Below are 23,902 nucleotides of genomic sequence, written 5' to 3' on the forward strand. Positions count from 1 at the left end.
GGCCGAGATTCAGATCTGATTGGTGTCAGGATAACTCAGACTCAGGATGCCTGAGAAGAAAGGTGCAACACAAATTGTCGAAACGACATCGAAGATTCTCGGGAGATGAACTATGGAAGCGAGTTCCGAACAAGGGTTCATCATTAAATCAAGGAGAGGTGAGGAGGTGACTGATTGACTCAGCGACAATCCATTGAGATTTCCAAAAGATGGATTTCCACAACTATGTGAACAAGGAGATAACTTTAGCTAGATCGAAAGACTTAATGATGTATGCTCGAGGAAAACATACACAGTTAAACATTGGTTGAAATGTGCACCCGAAATATGGGCTAGGTAGCACGATCAATGTTCGAATGATGATTCATTAAGCCATAGATGTAGAATGAAACTATAGACCAATAACTTCAAAGCAATAGGGTTGCTAGAAGTTTAGAATTTACACATCACAGACCATTTGTCGGTATTTCGTTTAGAAACAACACGAGGACCAAGAAAGAATGGTGATGGTGAGAAATATCACTGTACCAAGAATTCTTAAGAGGTGGAGTAATGCTCACGACATTCTTGACATCAAAGATGGTAATACTCCACGGTAGAACATAACATAAGTTGGATAGCAGGGAAATCAAGATACAACACAAAATATGAACAAGTTTGTGTTGGGGGGAGGCAAGAATGTTGTCGATGATAACACAATTCATCGAGGGGCAAGGATGGTATTTCTCATCCTGAATTTCGACACACAACTTGGAAGAAATCAAATTGTTGACAATGATCACGAAAAATTTGTCGAGAGGTTTTCAAGAAGATGTAATTGATCGACGATGACATCAAGTCAAAGGAATGATGAAAGCGAAAGGTTATTGGAACCACGGGTAGGACACAAACTCGAAATCAAGTTTGCTGTTCAAGGAGAAGTGATATGACAAGGAAGATCGATGCAATATTAGCTCACTGTCGAAATTTGTGCGCTGGGAAGGTCCAGGTAGCACAGTTAAAATCGGCACGATAAAGACATAGCCGAGCAGCCTAGGAATGACGTGATCGAGTACGAACTCGTAAGCAAAGGAGATTACTAAGAGTTGTTTAATCGTGATGCGGACTCGATTCAGTTATCGATGTCCTTGAGTGTTTAATAACTCGGAGCCCATGAAAAATTGGAATCAATGAGAATGTAATACTTGATGGAGAACTCATAAGAAGTTATGCAGTTCCGTGATAATCTCGAGATACCAGGGGGTAATACTCGACGACAAACCAAAGTAGAGGTTGGACTGGGTTATTGCTCTACAGAAGACAAGTGCTTAAACTTGTACGAGAAATGCTATTTAAATGAGAACATGGTCGGAACCACGATTGGAAAAGGCCAGATCCCAGATATAAGATGAACTTATACCAAAGGAATAATTAATTTAAGAAAAGCTTTAATGATAAGATCTACATCGTGTCCATGGGCATGAATGCAAAGTTCAAGGTCGACTCCCACTTCTTCAATGCATAACCTTTCATTCACTTCTCACGTTTGATGAAGTTGCAGTGTTGAAATTTTTTATCTGGCAAAATACCAGAAGAGTATGACTCATGAAAACTTTCGAGTTCACACATATTATGAAAGGCATAGGTTCAACCCATCGGGGCATCGTGGAAACATATACCACAAGCTTTAGGGGTAAATAACTCAAGCTCGATAGTAGAGCATGGGTGACAAAACGAGAGGATACAATTTACTAAAGGCATTATGTATCAGGGAAAGAACTTCCAAAGTGATTGAATATGAAGGACGTTGTCGGATAAAATCCAACAAGGTTCTGATGGGCCATAAAGGATCTGATGTGAGTATCGGCACACAACCAGAGGAAGAATCAATGCAAAGACTTTGGATTATAGAAACAACTAAGTAACTTAGAGCTCAATCGCAAAGGAATTATGATTTACAAAGCGAAGGATCAGAAACAGACGCTCTGATCAAGGATGGATAAGTTCAATAGACATAGAAGCACAACCGATCAAGGCATTGATTGGTCAAGAACCAGCTCATATCCAAATGACGTCTGAGCTGGAAGGATAATTTAGAAGGATCGATTGATGATTGTGTGCATTCGCACACATCTTGAATCAATAGGATCAAAATGATAGTGTCAAAAGATACTAATGAATATTGTTAGTGATATGGGAGCATCCATAATGTAAGCATACAAGTATTAGCAGAGCAATAGTTCGAAGAGGATGCTCAGAAGGTCGGATAGTATTTCAGAGTATCTTATGAAGCATACGAACAACTGGGGATGAACGGATACTCAATAAGTGCGAGGAATCTTCAATAGGGGTATTCATGTGGTAAGGAACTGCAAGGCAGTAAGCTTAAAAGATTTTCGGAACAACGGAGAGCAATTTAGGGCATCTTGTAATAACAAGATCAATTGAGAAACATTGTATGAATGGCGAGTATACGTGGTTATCCATAGGAGTTTATCGATGAAAGGGAATTGCAAAAGCGATGAACACAAGTTCTCAGGTTATCAGCGGAGAGTATCTTCAGGGTCTTCACATGCAGCAGACGATCATCAGTAATAAGGGGCTCTCCGGGTGAAAGTGACAACGAGATCCTAATGTTAGATTTAGCAAAATTCACATAACTCGAATAGAAGAGAGATCAGAGTCCCAGAGTATAGACAAGGAGTCAAAGATTCTAATACCACCCAATGGCGACGTGGGCCCGTAAGCCACACAGCCATGTTAGTAAAAGTTTTCAATGACTAGACTCGACTTCGGCCAAGGAGTTGGAAAGGGGGATTCCTACAGGCAGTTGGCTCTAATACCAACTTGTGACGCCCCCGATTTGACCGTACACTAATCATGCACGCAAACGTGTACGATCAAGATCAGGGACTCACGGGAAGATATCACAACACAACTCTAAAACATAAATAAGTCATACAAGCATAATAATACAAGCCATGGGCCTCGAGGGCTCGAATACAAGTGCTCGATCATAGACGAGTCAGCGGAAGCAACAACATCTGAGTACAGACATAAGTTAAACAAGTTTGCCTTAAGAAGGCTAGCAAAAAAGTAGCAACGATCAAAAAGGCCAGGCCTCCTGCCTGGGACCTCCTAACTACTCCTCGAAGCCGAACTCCATGTAGAATCATCCTCGGGATCTCTAGCTCCTGGACTCCAGCATCTGGTTGCGACAACCAGGTATAGAAAGGGGAAAAGAGGGAGAAAAGCAACCGTGAGTACTCATCCAAAGTACTCGCAAGCAAGGAGCTACACTACATATGCATGGGTATATGTGTAAAGGGCCATATCGGTGGACTGAACTGCAGAATGCCAGAATAAGAGGGGGATAGCTAATCCTGCCGAAGACTACGCTTCTGGCCACCTCCATCTTGCAGCATGTAGAAGAGGGTAGATGGTAAGTTCACCAAGTAGCATCGCATAGCATAATCCTACCCGGCGATCCCCTCCTCATCGCCTTGTTAGAGAGCGATCACCGGGTTATATCTGGCACTTGGAAGGGCGTGTTTTATTAAGTATCCAGTTCTAGTTGTCATAAGGTCAAGGTACAACTTCGGGTCGTCCTTTTACCGAGGGACACGGCTATTCGAATAGATAAACTTCCCTGCAGGGGTGCACCACATAACCCAACACGCTCGATCCCATTTGGCCAGACACACTTTCCTGGGTCATGCCCGGCCGCGGAAGATCAACACGTCGCAGCCCCACCTAGGCTCAACAGAGAGGTCAGCACGCCGGTCTAAATCCTATGCGCGCAGGGGTCTGGGCCCATCGCCCATTGCACACCTGCACGTTGCGTACGCGGCCGGAAGCAGACCTAGCCTAGTAGGCGTTCCAGTCCAATCCGGCGCGCGCCGCTCCGTCGCTGACGTCAAGAAGAGCTTCGGCTGATACCACGACGTCGAGTGCCCATAACTGTTCCCGCGTAGTTGGTTAGTGCATATAGACCAAATGGCCAGACTCAGATCAAATACCAAGATCTCGTTAAGCGTGTTAAGTATCCACGAACGCCGACCAGGGCCAGGCCCACCTCTCTCCTAGGTGGTCTCAACCTGCCCTGTCGCTCCGCCACAAAGTAACAGTCGGGGCCGTCAGGAACCCAGGCCCACCTCTACCGGGATGGAGCCACCTGTCCTTTCAGCCCCCTCATCAGAATCACTTGCGGGTACTCAACGAGCCGACCCGACTTTAGTCACCACATGTGTCATGTATATAAAGTATATAGTATATACCCGTGATCACCTCCCGAAGTGATCACGGCCCAGTAGTATAGCATGGCAGACGGACAAGAGTGTAGGGCCACTGATGCAACACTAGCATCCTATACTAAGCAGTAGGATGGCAGGTAAGGGTAACAACTGTAGCAACAATGTCAGGCTATGCATCAGGATAGGATTAACGGAAATCAGTAACATGCTACACTACTCTAATGCAAGCAGTATAGAGAAGAATAGGCGATATCTGGTGATCAAGGGGGGGCTTGCCTGGTTGCTCTGGCAAGAAGGAGGGGTCGTCAACACCGTAGTCGATCGGGGCAGCAGCGACGTCAGTCTCGTAGTCTACCGGAGAGAAGAGGGGGAAGAAAAAAATGAATACAATGCAAATAGATGCATAATGATGCATGACAAAGCAAACAGCGGTGTTAGGTGTGCCCTAACGCGGTAAGAGGTGATACCGGCGAAGGGGGGAAACATCCGGGAAAGTATCCCCGGTGTTTCGCGTTTTCGGACTGATGAACCGAAGGGGGAAAGTTGCGTGTTCGATAGGTTAGGGATGTGTGGCGGATGAACGGGCTGCGTATCTGGATTCGTCTCGTCGTTCTGAGCAACTTTCATGTACAAAGTTTTTCCATCCGAGTTACGGGTCATTTTATATTAATTTAAAAAGGATTTTATCTTTTTCTAGAATTAACAGAATTAATTTAATTAGAAAAAGGTAATTATGACGTCAGCAGTCAACGTTGACCGTTGACCTGGTCAACCTGACAGGTGGGTCCCACCTGTTAGGGACTGCTTAGCTAATTAACAGTAGTTAATTAGGTTAATTAATCTTAATTAGTTAATTAAACAGAATTAATTAAGTTAATTAATTAATTAATTGATATTTTATTTATTATTATTTTTAATTCTTCTTTTTTTTAACGTTCCAGGGGGCTGGGCCCCACTTGTCATTGGGTCGGGGGGAGCCTAATGGGCACGGTTGTTAACGGGGCGAAGCGGAGTGGGGAGGCCGATCGGGCACCCGCCCGGAAGGGGACGAGGCCACGACCACCGCCGGTGGCAGCCTCAGGGCGAGTGGCCGCCTCGCAGTTGCGGCCAGGGGAACGTGCAGTGCAAGGGAGGACGACAGGGAAGCCGCTGGGCGGCGCGGCGGCGAGGGACGGGCACACGTGCCCGCGTTGATGCGCTCGGGGGAAGACGGCAGGGAGCAACGGCGGTTTCAGCGCGGAGAGCAAGGGCGGCGGCTGCGGTGAGCGCGCGCGGGGCGCGGGGAGCAGGCAGAGGAGAAGGGGGGCCTCACGAGGGGTTGTAGGGCACGGGGCAGTGGGCGCGGGGTGGAGGTCGAGGACGACGCGATGGAGACGGCGCGACGTCGGGGCTTGGGGCGCCGCGGGGTCGAGCCCCGATCCAGTAGGGTCGAGGGGGTAGGCGCCGTGCGGGAGGAGACGGGAGGCGGGTCCAGCGATGGCATCCGGCGAGGTGGCAATCCGGGTGGCGCTGGCGTTGGGGTCGTGGCGGCAGTGGCGGGGCGGCGCTGGTAGGAAGCAGAGGCGCCAGGAGGCCGGTCGGGGAGGAAGGTAGAGGAGGCGGTGTGGGGAGGCGACGAGGAGGCGCCGGCGGAGACGGGCGGCGCCAGCCGGCGACGGGGCGTAGGGGTGAGACGGCGGGGTCGGGGCGCCGTTTCCCCGATCCAGATCGGGTAAGCGAGGAAGATGCGTGGGGGTGCGACGAGTGGGGGAGTGGGGCTAGGGTTACGGGGTAGCGGGGGGGGGGGTAGTAGGGGAGGTGGACCGGGGTGGGTCGGCCCGTTCGGGCGGCTGAGGCCAGCTGGGCCACATGGCCCAGCAGGGGGGTCCTGTTCTCTTTTCCTTTTTTTGGTTTGCTCGTTTTCCTTTTCTTTCTTTTTTTTCAATTTCTTTTCTGTTTATTTTTACCTTTGTTTTACAAATTATAAATCTAGCCCCTAAGTTAGTACTAATACTTATGACACTGCCATAATTGATTTGGCAACCTAAACAATTAGTTTATATTTGTTTAGTATTTAAAAGACATTTAAATATTAGGTTTACTGCCGCTTTTTATTAATTTAACGCCTTTAACTACTTTATAAAAAGATGTTTTCTCCACCAATAATTACCTACGCATTATTTGTCACCTCTCGAACATTTTAGTTTTAAAGGTTGAAAACTTTTGATGTTTGCCTTCATTTTCAAATTTGAATTTGGATCGGTTTCAAACTAACGCGAGATTAACAACAGTAACCGAGGTCATCATTAGCGTGGAATTACTGTAGCTTAATTATCCGGGCGTCACACATGGGCCCTAGGGGGGATGGCGCCCAGCCCACTTAGGGGCTGGTTCCCTTCCACCTACAGCCCATAAGGACCTTCGAGGCAGGTGGACCCTCCCGGTGGACCCCCGGAACCCCTCCGGTGGTCCCGGTACAATACCGGTATACCCCCGAATATTTCCGGTGACCGTATGATGACTTCCCATATATAAATCTTCACCTCTGGACCAATCCGGAACTCCTCGTGACGTCCGGGATCTCATCCGGGACTCCGAACAACATTCGGTAATCACATACAAACCTTCCTTATAACCCTAGCGTCATCGAACCTTAAGTGTGTAGACCCTACGGGTTCGGGAATCATGCAGATATGACTGAGACACCTCTCTAGCCAATAACCAACAGCGGGATCTAGATACCCATGTTGGCTCCCACACGTTCCACGATGATCTCATCGGATGAACCACGATGTCGAGGATTCAAGCAATCCCGTATACAATTCCCTTTGTCAATCGGTACGTTACTTGCCCGAGATTCAATCGTCGGTATCCCAATACCTCGTTCAATCTCGTTACCGGCAAGTCACTTTACTCGTTCCGTAATGCATGATCCCGTGACCAACTACTTGGTCACATTGAGCTCATTATGATGATGCATTACCGAGTGGGCCCAGAGATACCTCTCCGTCATACGGAGTGACAAATCCCAGTCTCGATCCGTGCCAACCCAACAGACACTTTCGGAGATACCTGTAGTGCACCTTTATAGCCACCCAGTTACTTTGTGACGTTTGGTACACCCAAAGCATTCCTACGGCATCCGGGAGTTGCACGATCTCATGGTCTAAGGAAATGATACTTGACATTAGAAAAGCTTTAGCAAACGAACTACACGATCTAGTGCTATGCTTAGGATTGGGTCTTGTCCATCACATCATTCTCCTAATGATGTGATCCTGTTATCAATGACATCCAATGTCCATGGTCAGGAAACCATAACCATCTATTGATCAACGAGCTAGTCAACTAGAGGCTCACTAGGGACATGTTGTGGTCTATGTATTCACACATGTATTACGATTTCCGGATAACATAATTATAGCATGAACAATAGACAATTATCATGAACAAGGAAATATAATAATAACCATTTTATTATTGCCTCTAGGGCATATTTCCAACAGTGGGGCCGAATGTGGAGCTCCGGACGCGGCTCCGGCAGCAGATCCGGCCGTGAGAGGGACCCGGAGCGCGACCGGCGCGTCCGATCGGACGGCGCGAGGAAGCGCGGCGCCCAGAAGTGGACCAACCACGGGATGTCGCTGCCGGCGAGCTTCAACCGCCGCGAGACAGAGGAGTACGACCGCTGGCACGCGTCCTTCTCCTCCGCGAGGTCTTCCTACGCCGGATCCTCCTCGTCCTCCGGCACGGGCTTTCTCCCTGTGAAGAGGGAGTGGTCGGACGACGACGAGGAGCCGGAGGAGCCGGCGCCGTTCGCCTTCGTCCCGGTGAAGGAGGAGCCCGAAGAGCCTGCTCCGCTCGGCCGCCGCAGAGTCGTCGGGCCCGAGGACTACGTCGCGGACTTCGACGCCATTGCTGCCTCCATCGCCGAGCGGAGCGTGCGCGAGGAGGAGGAGCGTCGGCGCCACGCCGAGGAGCTCGAAGCCCTCGAGTGGCGGCAGGCGGTTGCCGACAACGTCGCCGCCAACGAGAAGGCTGACGAGTGGCACCGCATCCGCGCGGAGTAGGCGCGAAGTACGTCGACCTGTGCAGCTCCGGCGAGGAGGATTGAGCGTCTGGCTCCTCCACGGTGTCGTCCATTTGCCGCGACCTCGCCGCCGTCAGATCCGACCCCTCTAGTACTAGTTTAACGTAGTATGTAGTATAACTATGCTTGTAGTTTGTTGATCATGTGATGAACTATGTAGTATGTGATGAACTATGTTTGTGCAATTTCTCCCGCGAAATTGTTTTTTCAAATTATGCTGGTTTATATACGGGTTCTGTTCGGCCGCGCATGTTTTCGACCCGCAAACGCGATCTTCGTGAAACCGCAAACGCGTTTTGCGGGTCGAATTTTGCGGGGTCTGCTAGAGTTGCTCTAACGCCGACCCGTAAATTTCTTCCTGCGTCCGTCCGCAGACAGGGAAGAACCAGTCCACGGACACTAATGTCGGAGGCCGTCATCCAACACTATTTATATATATGTCTACCAGTAAAGGGCAATTTGAAATTCAAATTTAGTCTGATCCACACAACGCACTGGATCACATCAGTGTTGAATCGCATGCTCCGATCACAACCCAAAAGAGGCATATATGCTTAGTTTTTACATGGCCGAATCCAAAAGAACATTAGTCCGGCAGTCCGTGTAATTTTCTACCCTGCCAGACCAGCAATCCCAGCCATCTGCTCGGCGACCAAGGTGTCGTCGTCGCTGCATAGGCAGCCTCCGCCGCGTCCTCATTGTCCGCCGCTATCAACTCATCTTTCTGCCGCTGCAACATCTGGTAGCGGACAGATTGCACGACCTTCTTGTGTCGGCATCCAAAGAGGCCACACGCAAGGACAACATCTTGGCGTCATCCGCATTGGAGGCGATTTGCAACTTCTTTTCCTTGAGCACGGCCTTCCTCTCTTCGATCATGGTCCTCATCTCTTCGAGCTGGAGCTTCTTGTCCGTTGCCTCCATCAACAATTTGAACATCTCCGCCTTTTTCTCCTCCTTGAGGTACGAGCTCTTCATGCATGCCTCCTCCTTCTTCGACAAGATGACCTCGAACTTCTCCGCCAGCTTGGCTGTTCACCCTATCCTCCTCCCACTTCTTCCCCCGTAAAAATCTTCTAACCTTTTTCAGCGGTTCTTGGGTTGGGTCGGTAGGGTCACCGGTTTCTTCCTCGGTGGCTTGGGCGGCAGTCTTGGCTATAAAATGGTTCCACTTTGGTTGCCCATTCAACTTCAATCAACAATACATGGCCGTGGAGTTTTTCTTCTCTAACTTCTTGTACACCAAACAAGCACGAAAAAGCTACAAAGTGAAACATTGTCAACAATGCATATCCGGGTAGTGATCAACAAAACTAAGCATATCCGGGTAGTGAGGAACAAAATTAAGCATATCCGGCTAGTGAGCAACAAAAGTAAGCATATCCGGCTAGTGAGCAACAAAACTAAGCATATGCAGGTAGTGATCAACTTAGTTGCTCGGTTATTTGTGCATCGCTAGGCCACCGTGCGATGAGATGCTTCAAGTGCCCGCAATATTTAGACACAGACTCTTGGATGGTGTGCCATCGATAGTTGAGGGACTTTGATTCACGGTTGCGGAGAAGAGCGACGCCGCATTTACGTCGACACTGTAAGGCACCTTCCCGGCGGTTCCGAGATGCTTGGCGGCGTAGAAGTACAGAGGCTTGTAATGCTTCGGCCACGGTGCCGTCTTTATTGTGGGCGCGCCCGTTTGGCACCGTGGCCTCCGCCACGACCACCATGCTCGACGCCACCACCACGCCCACTGGTGGCCGTCCGCTTCTTGAGCATCTCCTCCTTTGCGGCCTTCGCTTTGACGCGACGAGTTTGCTGCGTAGCCGAGCTGATCTTCCGGGCGAGCGAGATGCTCGGATCCTCCGCCACCTCCATCTCCGACAGGTTCTCATTCGGTTCCATGCGTCGACGACGGAAGGAAGGAGCGGGTGGGAAAAAAGGGCGGGAATCGGGTGGAGAGCGGCGGGGGATGGAATAAGAGAGTGGGGGATTTTGGCGAGGAAACAATGCGGGTTGCTGCGGGCTTCGCCTAGTCCAACGTTTCTCGTGTCCGGACTCCCACCCCCCCCCCCCCCCCCCATGTTTGGTTCTGGTTTGCGGGAAAATCATGGTCCGGACTGCGCCGCGGACCGATACATGCATGACCGCGTTGGATGGCTTCCGGGGTCCGGACAGCGCGGTCCAAACGGATACGGGCGCTTTGAAGGTCGGTGCTGGAGATGCCCTTGGCTCACGTGTCCTATTATCCGTATTTGATAGGAGTATCTCACTAGCCACAGCTACATGTTTAGTAACTGTACGCACTCAGCAGCATAATTCTCCAATTATTGAGAAGCTGGGGCTGGTGCAGGGGTTGTGCATGCATATTTTAGTGCTATATGATCCATTTATGATGCTTGTTTGCTGATTTAGGCTAGCTCAATCATAAACTTAGTGAGTCAACTGTTAGTTCAATTAGTATGAGCCAGCTTCTTCGAAATATATCTCTCTAAAAAGACAAGTTTCACCGAAGCATAACTATTGACGAAACATAGTACGTCCGATTCTTTCCCTTCAAAATAAATAGTTATGTTTCGGTGAAGCTTCTCATGACATTCAAATAGTATGCCATTGCTTACGCCTTTTAGCTATGCCTTTAGAAAACCAAGAAGATTATGTTACAAATTTGTAAACATCAGGAGGCTGAAAATGGAGTGTGCTGACTATAGTTGTTTATGGTTTTGAGAACATGGGGGCATCCGAGAAATTATTTAACTGACAAATCTCTAGAGGATTTAGGGGGAAATGGCGCACCTCTTTCGGATGACGTACTAGAGGGTACGAGTAAAGAAATTTAAGACATGAATTATCTTAAAAATTTAAGATGGGATGACATAAGTAAATGGACAATTAAAAACTACCACTACATGAGATCAATATAATCACAAAATAGAGTTAAATCCAAAGAACAACCACATTCGTGTCACGATTAGAAAAAAAAACACCACTGTACATTTCATGGCAAGCAGCACTGAACCGAAATTCTGTTAGTGGCAAAAAACACTGAGCAAAAAATTGAGCTCATTTTGACGTGGCAAAGCGGCTGCGTGGCTAGTCATGGATGACGCAACAGTAACAGCCGTTAACGGGCCGACCGGCGGTTGGTCCCCAAAAAGGAAACAATGCTCCTCTCCTCTCGCTCACTCTCACTCTCATTCTCGCTCCCCTTTGCGCCGCCATCGCTCAGCATCGCTGCAAGGGTTACAATGCCTTCTTGGAAAGACGAGGAGGAGAGCAGCGATGAAAACATGGTGCACTTCATCGGGGAGGTAATGCCTAATTGTTGTACTCTGTCTGATAGCCTATGGTTAGGGTTAGGGATTTTAGATCGGGGATTTTCGATTTGGTATGATTTTAACCGGATCCCGTGCATTTGACCACCCCCAATTCCATTTGAACTCAATCCAGTCACTCCTAACCATAGATGACTTGGACTTTGAAGGCGATGTGGTGACAGAGGAGGGCCCCGTTGAGTGCTACCACCGGAAAATAGCCAAGAAATGTGTAGCACTTGAAGGTAGCATTACTGGAAGGAGGTTTTATGGATGTGGTGAGGAAGTAAGTTGCAATGCTTGTCCTGCTTTGCTTATAAATCCCATGTTAACTGCTCTGAATGTTTGCATTTTCTAGGAATTCAGTTATCTCTATTGTACCATTGTAATGGTTAATGGTCACATTGGTTTGGAAAATAGAGCGAGCGAGAGTGAGTGAGAGGAGAGGAGCACTGTTTCCTTTTTGGGGACCGACCGACCGGCTCAGACGGTTCGGCCGTTACTGCCGCACCGTCCACGACTCGCCACGCGGCCGCTTTGCCACATCAAAACGAGCTCAATTTTTTGCTCACCGTTTTTTTATCACTGTCAGAATTTCGGTTCGGCGCTGCCTGCCATGAAAGGTAAAGTGGTGGTTTTTTTGTAATCGTGACACGGATGTGGTGGTTATTTGCATTTAACTCAACAAAATGAGCCAAATGCAAGACTCCATATTCTGTGACTGTTAGATCACTTGCCTAATGGGTCAGATGTCTGAACTCTGAAGCCACATAGGATACTGCAGATAGTGTCCCATTCATTTAGGAGAACAACAATCTGATGTACTCTGTTAATTTTGTTTAATTAGATCAATGCATCGGCTTTGATGATATCCCATGTTGCTACAGGTATGTGTCATGTGACCTTCATTGTATTATTGGGTGTCTTCTTGAGGCGATGATACCTAGCGTCTTTAATGCGTTGTACTTATATTAAACAGGGAGAATACAATGGACCATCCTTATCTGGTACAGGTTTATGTCATGTGCATTTTTCTGTTAAATTATTGCATTGTTCAACTCTTCAAACTAATTTTCTGCTGGTGACATGTTTCACTTCCCGGCCGGTATAAATGAGACATTCCCTACAACGATTTTGTTGAATAGGGTAGTATTTCTCTAGGTTAGAATTTGAACTAAATCATACAGTATAATTTCATCAATATAATCTGTCATCATCCAAGATCTAAAGTTTTAACAAAATTTCAGTAAATTCAAATATTTGTAACCTCAAATTTTTAGGCCAAATAAAAAATAGTTTCGTACCAAATTTAAATTAGGGAAACATTCATCAAAATTTAGTGAATTTAATATACTGAGATCTGAAAGAATTTCCAAAAAAATAGATATTTCCGTGAGGTCCGAATTTTTTTTGTTTCCAAAATTTTAAACCTTTCCCTCATGTAAACATCCAACAACGCGAACTGGGCGTATCACATATGGTTAGATATCTTGTGGTGGAACCAACCCACCAAGGTTCGAGACTTCAAGTCCTATACTTGACATCGATGCTCGCATTTTTTCAGGCTTTCAAGAAATGTTCGTTCTGTGGGAGGAGATGTTCCCGTCGACTACGAGGTGCCTGTGGTGACTGCGTCAATCTCAAGATGGTGTGTGTGCATGCATTCATAAAGACGAGTGTATGTGCATGTACGTGAGCATCTGCGGTTGTATCTTGTTCAGAAAAAACATAAGACAACAATATTGGCGACCATGAAATATTTATAAAACAAAACACTGAATAAAAAGAAAGAAGAAGCAATTAAGTGTGTTTGTAACCTAATCAACCCGGGAGTTACAAAGGTCTATAAGCCCTAAAGTGTTGTATAAACCCACCGCAACCACATGTCTAGATGCTTTGATATTCCCAAAATATGGTCGAAGCATGTTCAGGCAAAAAGAATGATATAATTAATCACCTTGTTGTGAACTAATATGAGAATATATGTAACTTTTCAAGATTCTCTAATTAAATACTCCACGGTTGGAGGAGGGACGAGCGCAAGTAGTGTAGTTGGGATCTCAGGAATACATTTTGTTTTTGCCATGTGAATAGGGGGAGAATAATTAGGAATAACGTAGGGGCATTTTGGTGTACAAATTGTCATAACGGTATCGACGAAAGCTCTGAGATATTTCAACGAGCATTTCTTTCTCCGGAATGACTTTATCTAGTGGCATTATTCGGAATCAAAGTTTTGGGGAGCTCAGAGCAAGAGGGAAATATGCGTGCCATTGATCATTTTCTGAACTAACATAAGAATATGTAGCTTCTCCAATGGACGTGATTCACAAATTAACTCTATTTTAGGACTAGTAAGAGCAACTCTAACGCGTCGACCCAAACGGACGACGTTTTTGTCGTTTTTTGTTCGTTTGAGTAGGCCGCCAGCTCGGCGTCCGCTTTGTTTGTCATTTGGGTCGGCAGGGTGCCCAACGCGCCGATCCATATTTACCGGTGTGGCCAGCTGACTGCCGTTTTTAACAAATATGCACACACTTTGCATTATTTCACAATCAAACATATAAAAAATAGCATAGTTTCACAACCAAATAAAGCATAGTTTCAACCAAATAAATTAAGCATAGTTTTACAAGCCGAATAAAAGATAAATTGTCTGAAATACATGTGAAGAAATATACATCCATTGGTTGCCAACATGAGCCCACATATGCTCAACCAAATCATTTTACAGCTGATTCCCAATCACGCATTTCATGATGAAATTGGGTGAACTGTTCAAACTTTGCTGCTCCTCCACGCTCAGGCACAACATTCTCACCCTGAAACTGAAACCCTTAATCGTAGATACATTCTGGGCGCTCATCTTCTACGGTCATATTGTGCATGATCACACAAGCAGTCATCACCTCCCACAGCTTTTTTGTGCTCCATGTCCTAGCAGGATACCGAACGATGCCCCATCGAGATTGCAAAACACCAAAGGCACACTCGACATCCTTCCTAGCACTCTCTTGCTCTTGGAAAAATCTTTTCCTCTTCTTTTCGACAGGGTTGGTGATTGTCTTCACAATAGTGGTCCACTGAGGATAGATACCGTCACCTAGGTAGTATCCTTTGTCGTAGTTGTGGCCGTTGATGGTAACATTCACCGGCGGGTTGTTGCCTTCGGCACGCCTTGCAAACACCAACGAGCGTTGAAGCACATTGATACCATTGTGTGATCCAGCCATGCGAAGAAACACTACTAGGGAAAAGCCTAGCAGTAGCGCGTGTTGTAGGCGTAGTAGTGCCGAGGGGGGGGACGCTACTGATACGGCGCTACAGCTAATGTTCAGCAGTAGCGCGAGTTTGGGTGCGCTACTACTATACTGCATAGCAGTAGCGTGTTATCCATCCAGGCGCTACTACTACTCCTTCCTAGTAGCAGCGTGTTTCCCCACCAAGCGCTACTACTACACCTCCCTAGCAGTAGCGCCTTGTGGGCTACCAGCACTACTGGTAAAGTTTCCCTTTTTTCTACTGCATATTACCGTTGTATTTGTACTGGTTTATAGTGGTCTCATCATATGATTTTATGATCATGATGAGTTATTATTTCAGTGGGTGAAAGAGACATGGATTAGATTCAAGTGGAGTAAACATGGTGCATATCCAAAGTAATACTAATCCAAACTTGATCACTATGATCAAGTCTGGATTAGTAGTACTTTCGATCTGCACCATGTGTTGCCTCCACTTGAATCTAATCCATGTTTATTTCACCCACTGATATATATAATAACTGATCATGCTCATAATGATATAACAACTAAGCATCATCGTCATTAATAATAACTCATCATCGTTATCATAATAACAAGTCATACACATCATCATCATAGTCATCTAACAATTTCTACTCCTTATCAAAATAAAAAGTCATACTCATCATCATCATAGTCATCTAATAACTCATCATCGTTATCATAATAACAAGTCATACTCATCATCATCATAGTCATCTAACCAACCCTACTTAATTCTTCTTAGCACATGATCACGCGTATTAGCTAGGACCTACTACCCTCTCTAAGGTAAAATAGCATAAAACAAGATAGGCCCTGACGCTTCATTATGGAGAATGGAGATTATCCTGTCTCCAATTCTTGCGCTTCACACCATTTTGCTTCCAAGTAGTTCCCTATTATTGTCCATATATTTTTTCCATTCTTTGACTGTCATATCTTCATCGGTTTTAGAAATCCAGTATGATCAGCGGTGAAGCCTAGGATGACCTGGCCGTAAGCTAATAACTGAAGGAAATATGCCCTAGAGGCAATAATAAAGTTGTTATTTATATTTCCTTATATCATGATAAATGTTTATTATTCATGCTAGAATTGTATTCACCAGAAACTTAGTACATGTGTGAATACATAGACAAACAGAGTGTCCCTAGTATGCCTCTACTTGACTAGCTCGTTAATCAAAGATGGTTAAGTTTCCTAGCCATGGACATGTGTTGTCATTTGATGAACGAGATCACATCATTAGAGAATGATGTGATGGACAAGACCCATCCGTTAGCTTAGCATAATGATCGTTTAGTTTTATTGCTATTGCTTTCTTCATGACTTATACATGTTCCTCTGACTATGAGATTATGCAACTCCCGAATACCGGAGGAACACCTTGTGTGCTATCAAACGTCACAACGTAACTGGGTGATTATAAAGATGCTCTACAGGTATCTCCGAAGGTGTTTGTTGGGTTCGCATAGATCAAGAATAGGATTTGTCACTCCGTGTATCGGAGAGGTATCTCTGGGCCCTCTCGATAATGCACATTACTATAAGCCTTGCAAGCAATGTAACTAATGAGTTAGTTGCGGGATGATGCATTACGGGACGAGTAAAGAGACTTGCCGGTAACAAGATTGAACTAGGTATGATGATACCGACGATCGAATCTCGGGCAAGTAACATACCGATGACAAAGGGAATGACATATGTTGTTATGCGGTTTCACCGATAAAGAACTTCGTAGAATATATAGGAGCCAATATGAGCATCCAGGTTCTGCTGTTGGTTATTGACCGGAAATATGTCTCGGTCATGTCTACATAGTTCTCAAACCCGCAGGGTCCGCACGCTTAACGTTCAATGACGATTTGTATTATGAGTTATGTGATTTGATGGCCTAAGTTTGTTCAGAGTCCCGGATGAGATCACGGACATGACGAGGAGTCTCGAAATGGTCGAGACATAAAGAATGATATATTGGACGATGTTATTCGGACATCGGATGAGTTCCGGGAGGTACCGGGTAATTATCGGAGTGCTGGAATGGTTACCGGAACCCCCCGGGGAACTAATGGGCCTTCATGGGCCTTAGTGGAAGGAGAGGAGGGCCGCAAGGGGCTGCCCCCCCCTTGGCAGTCCGAATTGGGCTAGGGGAAGGGGGCGGCGCCGCCTTTCCTTCCCCTCTCCCTCTCCCTTCCTTCTTCCCCCTTCCACCAAGTGGAATCCTACTAGGACTTGGAGTCCTAGTAGGACTCCTCTCTCTTGGCGCGCCCTACAGGGGCTGGTCGGCCTCCCCCTCTCCTCCTTTATATACGGAGGCAGGGGCACCCTAGAACACACAAGATCAATTGTCTTAGCCGTGTGCGGTGCCCCCCTCCACAGTTACACACCTCGGTCATATCGTCGTAGTGCTTAGGCGAAGCCCTGCGCTGGTAACTTCATCATCACCGTCGCCACACCGTCGTGCTGACGGAACTCTCCCTCGTCCTCAACTGGATCAAGAGCTCGAGGGACGTCATCATGCTGAACGTGTGCTGAACACGGAGGTGCCGTACGTTCGGTACTTGGATCGGTTGAATCACAAAGACGTTCGACTACATCAACTGCGTTACTAAACGCATCCAGTTTCGGTCTACGAGGGTACATGGACACACTCTCCCATCTCGTTGCTATGCATCTCCTAGATAGATCTTGCGTGATCGTAGGGATTTTTTTTAAATACTGCGTTCCCCAACAATAACATCAATGCGACCTTTCGGAAACATCAGATCTGGAACACAATCCTTCGGGATTTTCTGTTGAAAAACATAATAATAACTTCATAGTTAGCAATGTAGTTTAGCTTTAGAAGAATTTATGCAAAAGATGCACGGATGTAGTAATAGTAAAAAATCTTACCATGCCATCTCCATGGATGTTACCATAGTTCAACACATGGTGGCATGTATTGTCCATAATGTGCAGGAGCTTCATAATTGATATTGTAATTCTCAACATCAATAATAAATGAGATAAGATGATCTTTCTCCTCATAAGTTAATTCAGCGCCATCAGTGTAGTAGGTTCTGTCTACCATCTTTCGTACATTTTTTGAGGAATGAAAATAAGCTGTAAATAGAAATAAGCTCTCAACTATTTTGAAATAAACAATATAAATTACTTAATAAATATGTTTGAGAAACTCACATAAAGGCAGAAGTGGAAGCGTATCAACAAGGACCCAAATGTCGATATTAGCTTCATCAATATTATCTTCATCGACATTATCTTCGTCGACATTATCTTCATCCATGTCATCTTCAGGATCACCAACATCGAAGGTGACATGCATACCCTTCTGAAAATCATACGCCTTGCACAATGCTTCCCAATTCGAACAACCAAAATGGGATACGCTCTTCGAATTGTATAGCTTGACAGCAAAAGCATAGCCACGATGGGTCCTGAGATGAACTTCCTTTCTCTCCATATTTTCATGATCTTTGAAATTCATATGCTCCAAGACATAACATCTTGCATGGCATGGGATAAGCTAGTCAAATTGTAAAAGACAGAAATTACACGTTGAAGAAGCAGAAGTCATGCTTAATTACGAAAAAAAGACTTGTTGTTGCGTACCGTTTCGACAGCAAAGATCTCGTCGAGCTTAATACTGAAGCGCCGACCGTCTGCCAGGTGAGGCCTGTCGCACAGACCCCGGTCGTCGCCGCATCAGTCGCACTCCGAGAGCCTATCGTCGTCGTCAGACATTTCCTATGTTCATAATTCAAAGATTAAACTTCTAAAATTAAATATACGTACTACAAAAACTAAATTAGATCATTATTATTCATCACGGGTTGACTATCAGTCTGTCGAGTATTTTCTTGAAAACTCTCAGCTCACGTGGTGTATATATTCGACCGTCGGTGATGGTAGCTCCTTCCTATGTTCCCGAGTGCATTACACCAAATTGTCTAGCACACAGGAACGAAGGAGAAGCTACCCCCACGACAACAGTCGGGATTCTTCTTCTCTGACATTTGCGATCGTCGGTGATGGTAGCTACTCATGTCATTCCAAAGTGCATTACACCAAAATGTCAAGCACCTTGGAATGAAGAAGAAGCTACCCCCACGACAACAATCGGGATTCTTCGTCCTCTCATATATGGTGGAGACTCTCCCTCACTGATTCTTCTCTGACATTTTGCGACCGTCGCTGATGGTCGTTCTTCTCTTCCTTCCCATGCATTACCAAAAGGTCTATCACAAGAAAGAAGAGGAAGAACGACCCCCACGACAACAGTAGGCATTCTTCTTCTCTCATATATGGTGGACACTCCCTCACTGTTTTTTGACTGTCATATATGGAGCCCTAACAGACTTAAAGTCAACCCAAAATGTCGTTTAATGCTCTTTCTGGCATTTCCAACGCACTCGATATTTCCTATATTATAGCACAAGCCCTGCCAAAATTCACGGAAAAATCCGGCATGATCTTTGCTAAAAAAGGACATATCGAGCGCCTGAAATTTGTCAGAACGGAAATTAATCAACAGTCCAGCAAAACATAGGCCACTCGGAGGTGTTCCCTGCAAACATGGCCACTTGGGCAAGCACATATCCTATTTGAGCAACACTAGATATACATGTTTATATCTACATCATATGAGCATTCAAACTTGATGGTCATTGCATTTCAATGGTTGAAAATATGAACAAAAACATTTCAATATATTTTATATATAATCCTAACATAACTAAATTTGCCAATATAGGTCTCTCTCACTAAACTAGTTCTATTAACCACTTACTAAATAAACTAGTTCTATTAATCACTTACTAAATAAGCTAGTTCTATTAACCACTTACTAAATAAGCTAGTTCTATTAACCACTTACTAAATAAACTATTTCTATTAAACACTTACTAAAAACAATGCAATGTAAGTGTTCTACTCTATTGAACACTTACTAAAATCTCTATTACCCTAGTTCTACCCTAAATTTTCTTACTACAAACTTCTATTACTAAATTTAATACCTAAAAATTTCTATTCTTAAAATTTCAAAAACAGAGGGAGGTGGAGGGAGTAGGAACGAAGGGAGAGGTGAGTGAGGGTGGAAGGGAGGAGGCGGACGGATGAGGCAGGGAGGGGGAGGACGGATGAGGCAGGGAGGAGAGGACGGACGAGGCAGAGAGGGAGGTGGGAGGGAGGAGGCGGGAGTGAGGAGGGAGAGGGAGAGGGAGGGAGGGATCGGGAGAGGGACAAGGAGGGGAGGAAGGTGGAAGGAGGAGGGATGGAGGAATTACCTCGATGGAGGAGGAGCAGGAGTGGCGGCGGCGGTGGGCGACGACGGTGGTCAGGAAGGGCCGAACGTTGGCGGCAGCGGACGACGGGGTGAGTGGGAGAGTGAGGGTGGGAGTGGAGAGGGGGGAGTGAGGGGCGGTCGATGGAGAAGATAGGATGGGTTTAGCAGTAGCGCGTGTTACGGGAAAGAGCTACTGCTAAACTACCAAGCAATAGCGTGTTTCAGGGGAAAGTGCTACTACTACACTTAGCCTGGCGGCAACGATGGGGCAATTTTAGTAGTAGCGCTCTTTGTCCTTGCCGCCTACTGCTATGTCTATAGCAGTAGCGCCGGCTGTGGACATGCGCTACTGCTAAGTAGCAGTAGCGCCTCGTTTTATCAAGCGCTACTGCTAAGGTTCTGTGTATAAGGTTTTCCCTAGTAGTGAAAGAGTGTCAGATCCAGATATCTTGTGATGCCATGGCCTTAAGTATGGCAGTGCAAGCCCTGCCATGGCCCTTGTACTACCCTTGCAAAGCAGATGGGCAGTTCTTTCACTCCTAGTGTATGCAGTCTATGCTACCAAGCATCCCTGGGAAGCCCGAAGCCCCTGCTGGCATTCATCGCCAACAGGCAGGTTGTATCTTGAGCAGTCGGCTCTCTCAAGTACTCAGGACCAAACACAACAATCACAGCCTTGCAGAACTTGTACATGGAGCCTAGACATGTAGACTCGCTTATACGAACGTACTCATCAATGAGATCACTGGGTACTCCGTATGCAAGCATCCGTATGGCTGCAGTGCATTTCTGATAAAATGAGAAGCCAATCTTTCCAAGGGCATCCTCTTTGTACTCAAAATAGTTATCGTATCCGACCACCCCCTCTCTAATACGGTTGAAAAGATGCCTACCCATACGAAAACGCCGCTGCAATTTCTGATGTTTGAACAACGGGTTGGTTGTGTCAAAGTAGTCCTTCCAAAGAAGGAAATGACCGCTCTCTCGGTTGCGATTCAACGCCGGAAGGTGCCCCGGGACCGAGCCACGGAACAACGGCCGCTGCCTATTAAGGTGGTCATGCACCAACACGGCAGCCAAGATCTCCTCCTCATCATCGGACGAGGAATCGCCAGAGTCTCATAGAAAATTATGGAAGAACTCATCAGCGGAGTCCATTTTGTACCTTGGCAAACTGTCGAACAGCTTGTGGGCGTCGACGAAGAAGCTGGTCGGCGAAGGGACGGGCGCCTCCCCTGGACCTGGCGGCGTCCAACGAGCGTGCCGACATCAGGACAGCGGGCGTTGTCGGACGAAGGAGCTGGCCGGGGCGGGGAAGTGGCTACCTACTCGCGGCGGCATCGGGGGGTGGGGTGGGAAAGCTTCGGTGCCCCGCCGGCGAGGCGGTGGTGCCGACGACGTGGAAGGTGGTGGCGGTGGTGTTGGCAGAGGCACCGGAAATGGGAGGCGACTGCCGCGACGACGGGACGGGAGCTGGGTGCGGGCGAGGGTTTGCTATCAAGGGGTGGGCGAGGATGACCGATGTGCCACCGACTGGCGGGCCAGGGGGAGTACTTGTCGTGCGGCGCACGCGTCCGTATCTTTTCCGTGCCAACGCAAATCAGGCTCAAAATTGGGCCTGAAATGGGTCGGCAGGCGGACGAAAAGCGGACGCACGTGCATTTAGGTCGGCGCGTTGAGCCGACTTTTCTGTCCGCCACGACTCAAACGGACACGCGCGGACAAAATGGGTAGGCGCGTTGGAGTTGCTCTAAGTACACATTTGTCCTCCCACACTGGTTGATTTAGCTGCAATGGGAGGAGGTAGTAGTACGAGTAAGAGCATCTCCAGCCGCGCCCCCAACAGGCCCTCCCCATGCGTTTTTGCCGCGCCGGCGCCGAAAAAACGGCCCAGCCCCCCCCCCCCAGAAGCCCGTTTTTCGCCGGCACGGGCTGAATCTGGTGCTGGCGGACCCAGGCAGAACCCGGCGCCCTGGGGGCGCCTGGGGAGCCGGCACAAGCGAAAAGGCGCGTGGGTCCGCCCTGTCGCCGAGTCAAGCGCCTCTTCCTGCCGTCTCTCCCCGCTTTTCCCCCAGTTCCCTCCCATTTTCTCCTTTCCTCCCGCCATTCTCTCTCCCGCTCGCCTCCCAGCCGGCCGCCATGGCACCGAAGAAGTACGTCGTCCCCCGCGCCGCGGCAACCGCGACCGCCTCCGTCGCCCAGCCGAAGCAGAGGAAGCCGAGGGCGCCGCCGTCCAAGCCGCCGGGCATGACAAACGCCGATTGGAGGGTAGAAGTACAGTGACGGGAGGCCGTCACCGCCGACCGGCGGAACAGGGCCCTCGCCAAGAAGGCCCGTGACAACGCGGCACGCGCGACTGCGGGTGCCGCTGCCGCGGACCAGGCCGAGGCCGAGGCGGCACGCGCGGGGATGATGAATCCCCCCGGCAACCACGCGCCGTACGCGCCCTGGGGCCAGCAAGGTGTCGGGTCTCCGACGCCGCAGCCATGGGGATCGCCGGGCTACGCCGACGGGGACGTGCACGGTAGGTTCAACCCAAATGTCACGTTCCCCCATGGACACCCGGCCCAGCGCACGCCCTCGCCCGCCTTCACCGGCGTGCAGTACCCTCCATACAACTACTCGCCGCCCGCGTACGCGTCCTCCCCGACGCCCCCTCTCTGCCGTTGCGCACTGCCCTTCTCGCACCTCGGCGACGCCGACGAGACAGAGACCGACATGGACGACATCATCGCGGAAGGATCGTCCGCGGCCGCCGCGTCTCCCGGGTTCACCGTGGATGAGGCGGTGGATCTCAGCGGCGGCATGGACGGCGAGCTCGGCTACGTCTACGGCGACGAGGAGCAGGAGGAGCAGGAGGAAGAGGACGAGGAGGAGGACGAGGACGAGGAGGAGCCGGTGAGGAGGCGCAAGAAGAAGAAGCGGACGGCCAGGTCAGCCGAGCCGCGCATCAAGTGGGCGTCCAAGGAGGAGGAATGCCTCGCCGAGGCATGGAAAGTCGTCTGCCTCGACCGGACCACCGGCGCGAACCAGAGCATCGACACATACTGGGCGCGCATCAAGGCCGAGTTCGACGAGCGCAAGCTCGTCGACCCCTACTTCAAAGGCGTCTACATGCAGCGCGGGTCGAAGGCGATGGCGAACCATTGGGGGCGCATCCAGGGGGCGTGCAACAAATGGCATGGTGTCGTCGAGGAGGTGGCCGCTCGCCCGGAGAGCGGCGCCAGCATTGAGGATCAGGTATGCCACGCCGGTCTCTCGTCTCTCTTCGCCGTGTGCGCCCGCCAACTGTTTGTCCGTCCCCGCGCAGTTGCTGCGCATGTTCGGCCTGTATAGGCAGAGCAACAACGACGCCGAGTTCAAGTACCTCCACGTTTACAAGCGCATTGACAAGTGCGACAAGTGGGCGGAAGTCCGGCGCACCCTCGAGAAGGCCAAGGAGACATACAAGCCGGACGCGCCGGCTCCGGGCGCGTCAGAAGGGCGGCCGAACAGCAACAAAGGTGCCAAGAAGGGGAAACACGCCGACGCGGCCACCGCTCGCGTGCAAGAATCCATCCAGCACTGCCTCGCCGACGCACAGGCCCGGGCCGTCCTTCGTGAAGAGAAGACCGAGGCGCGGTGGTCAGCGTTGATGTCGACAAGCGCCGTCAAGCTCGACCTACTCCGGACCAACGTCGCCGCGAAAAAGAGGAACACCGACCTGGCTTTCCTGC

The sequence above is a fragment of the Aegilops tauschii genome, chromosome 4 (genome assembly GCF_002575655.3).
Source record: "Aegilops tauschii subsp. strangulata cultivar AL8/78 chromosome 4, Aet v6.0, whole genome shotgun sequence".
Lineage (NCBI taxonomy): Eukaryota > Viridiplantae > Streptophyta > Magnoliopsida > Poales > Poaceae > Aegilops > Aegilops tauschii.